The sequence below is a fragment of the Gossypium arboreum genome, chromosome 13 (assembly GCF_025698485.1).
Source record: "Gossypium arboreum isolate Shixiya-1 chromosome 13, ASM2569848v2, whole genome shotgun sequence".
Taxonomy (NCBI): domain Eukaryota; kingdom Viridiplantae; phylum Streptophyta; class Magnoliopsida; order Malvales; family Malvaceae; genus Gossypium; species Gossypium arboreum.
The window spans coordinates 19,887,333-19,891,226 of record NC_069082.1 but is presented as its reverse complement, the minus strand read 5'-3'; positions in this window follow the sequence as shown (position 1 = coordinate 19,891,226).

The window sequence follows — 3,894 nt, the reverse complement described above, 5'->3', positions numbered from 1 at the left end:
ACTACAATTGGATCTTCCAAACACAGACTTCTATAACTTCACCCTCGTGGGCTTATTCAACCATAATCTTACAGGTTTCACAGTAACATTTCACTAATATGGGGTAAGGGTAACAAAGCCTTAAATTTAACTTACACATAAATACACATAACACACACTTTCACAAATGGTCAATTCATTAATAATTTCACATTATTTGAACATTTAATAAACATTTATTTTAATCACTTTTGTTCTCAGTACTTAATTTATACCAACTCAAATCATTAATTCACAATCAAAACGTTTCAGATGGCAATCATAACTCAAATATCATAATCTACATGCTCAAATAATTACAACACTTATTAATATCAATATATATCATACTCTTTGATCCGTACCTTTAGGAGTTTCAACTCATCACCAACACATTTTCATTCAAACATTTGAGTACACATTCTGTACTATCAAAATTAGCTCGGTTGAAAAACTTATCTATCTCATCAAAACAATTTTTTTTAGAGTCAGAAGATATCAAACTGTCACAGGATAAATATGGCATGTATAGCTAGAATCACATACGCTATGGTAGTACTACTAGAACCGACTAAACCATAACTCTGATACCAATAAAATGTAACACCTTTAACCCGTATCTGTTGTCGAATTTGGGGTTACGAAGCATTACCAAAAAAGACACATCTTTGATAAATCTATACATTCTCTTAAGCTACATTCGAGTGCTTGTATACATACGTGCAACATATGATTATTTAATACTTAACATAAAGGATAAGTCACTTTAATTATTCGAGTTATATGCTGAAATTCGATTAAATCTATATTAAACATACGTCACACTTACAAGTCAATGCACATGTCTTGAAACTCAAGTCATAATTATTTAATCAATACATTAATCAAATCATGTACTCAAAGCTTAAATAGCATTCGAATACTTACAGAAATAAAACAAAATACCAAATGTTGTAAATTGTTTATGCACGTTTTAGGCCAGTAATTTAAAGTTACTAAGCTTTGTGACTATAATATAATTTGAACAAACAAGTTCACAAGTAATTGCATTTGTTTTTTTTTTATTAAATAAGAGTCATTCAAGCATACATCATATATGCACAAGACATACGCCTATGTTATATTTTGGTTTACAAAGTGTCTTAAGGAACTACTCCAAATTATGCACTTTTAGTTTGACTAATAATGACCGTATCTAAGTACCTTTACTGAATCCATACATTGCTATAGCAATAGCTAAATATCAAGTTAAATTATTATAAGCATAACCGAATACATTTTAAAACATATTTTATATCCTATTTTATTTGCAATTGTCGAACCACAAAGTAACCTAAACTAATAAATCCAAATTCAACTTGTAACTATTTGGTCAAAACATTATATAGCTATCCTTACCAAAATTAAGCATTTAAAATTCATTCAAATACATGCGTATTAACTTAATTGTTTCACTTCGGTACTAAGCCAAAATTAGTATACCATTTTCCAAGTACTAAACATAGCTTATAGCACATGTACTAACATCGACCTTAACCACCCCGAAGCATAGCCGAGTATTTTATAAATTCCATTCATATAATAACACTAAGCAATTATAAGAACCCCGTTTTCTCACATATACATATTTTTTTACCTAACATAATCTATAACCAAACCAACTATATGCACAACCCAGTGATCAACTACTTCAACGTACAATATAGATATCACAAAAACTATCCATCCCAAATTCATAACATAATAATCAAAATGGACTTAAGCCACAACCAAACAGATTCATATTTAAGTAAGGAAATTTAAGCCATTTTCACATGGCTCATTTACATAACTTCCAACATATCCAAAACATACGCTAGCCTATGCATGCCATGGTTCCAAAACACAATTTTGTCTTCGATAGCGTGATAAGCTCCTCTGACGATTCCCAAATTCGTAACTAAAATTCAAAATCTATAAAACCAAGTAAATATGGAAACACAGAGTAAGCTATCATAGCTTAGTAAGTCATAAGCAAATAAAAAACTCAATAAAATTATCAGCTTAATTAAACTAAATCAAACTGTATTATCATAACACATTTAGATCCCAACATTTATAAGCTCATATTTTAAATATATATTCATATAGGTATACACATTCATTTATTAACTTCACCTTGGCTGAATACTCATATAGCCAAATTAACCTATTATCATTTAACTTTCAAAGTCAAATAGTCCTTATAAATTTAGTTCACATACGCGCAATTACATAAGCTCACATATCACAAAATAATTTCATGTACATATATTAGATAAATGGCCGATTATTCAATAACCACATATGTACATAATTGAAACTTATTCCATAACATTCATAAGGTCGAATACCCACATGAACAAATTAAGCAATGTCATTCAACTTTCAAAGCTAATAAGTCAATAAATAACCATTTACACATATGTTCATATAAATAAGCTTGAAAATCATAATAAAACATGAAGTACACATACTTTTTATTTATCCGAATAGAATATGCATAATCATATTTACATATATCTAAATATCAAAGGCCGAATGTTCTTATCAAGTTCACATGAAATCCTTATTTGTATCATACATAGTTGTAAACAAGTTTCAAGTCACATACTTACCTTGTTTTAAGTAGACAACCAAATAATTCAATTCGTTACAACAAAACCAAATCACGTTTTCAATTTTCATGTATATTTCCACAATCGTAAAATACATTTATCAAGCACATACTATACATCAAATCCACATTTAACAGGATACATATATTTTCGCTCATATACGTATAATCATGAATCAAAATATAATATCACATGCATACACATTACTTATGGCCGAATATACTTTGCCAATGTACATATATTCACATTAGCAACTTATATAATTTGTATCACATATCCAATGACCAATTTACCTTATTTTCAAATAGGAAATCAACTAGCTCATACCTGTTCATTAAGCTCGCCTTACAAGTTCGATCACAACTTATCTTTGCCCGATGAACCATTCGAAAATGGATAGGACACTAGGATAATCACATATATTGTACAATGCCAACGTCCCAGAGGTGGTCTTACATGTAACCACAAATCGATGCCACTGTCCCAGTCAGGGTCTTACTTGCATACATATATTGGAGTCACATATCGATGTCGTGGTTTTACTTGCAAATATATTGGAATCCTATGTCATGACATACGTATCCTAACTGTAACGCCCCAAAATTTTCAAAATCCAAAAATCCCGAAATCCAAAAATCCCGAAATTTCAAATTTTCTTTATTTTTGATTTTGATAAAAATTGTGTTTAATATTCTTATCCAAACGATAATTTTAGTAGGTCTTAGCTAAGGTTTAGTTCGAATTAAGGGGTAGAAGAAATTATAATTTAATAGAAGAAATTATAATCTAATTATTAAAGGAATTAGAGCTGAAAAATAGGTAGGCTTTTGAATAAATGAAGAAATAATTGGACACAAAAGTAGCCTGTGGTGGAGTGGCTAAGTGACGCCACATAAGGTGTAGTGAGGTGGCTTTAGTAGCTAGCAAGGGGGTCCAAGGTTCGAATCCTAGCTTAGTATTTTTAAAGTTTAATTTTGGCCTTCTAGATGGATGGAAGTGGCATGAAGATGGACTCCAAGGGGAGTGTTCAGAAGAGAAAATTAAGGAAAGGATCAAGGGGTTATCAGGGAGAAAAATAAAGAGATGAGAAGTGATGAGTAAGTGGAGCCGAATTGGGAACTTGGGCTTGAAGAATTCGGCTATAGGGCTATAAATAGGTGCCGAATGGGAGGGTTGAAAAGTTAATGACGAATTTCCCTTCATTTTGTCCCAAAAACCCTTTTCTCTAAAGAGCCGAAAA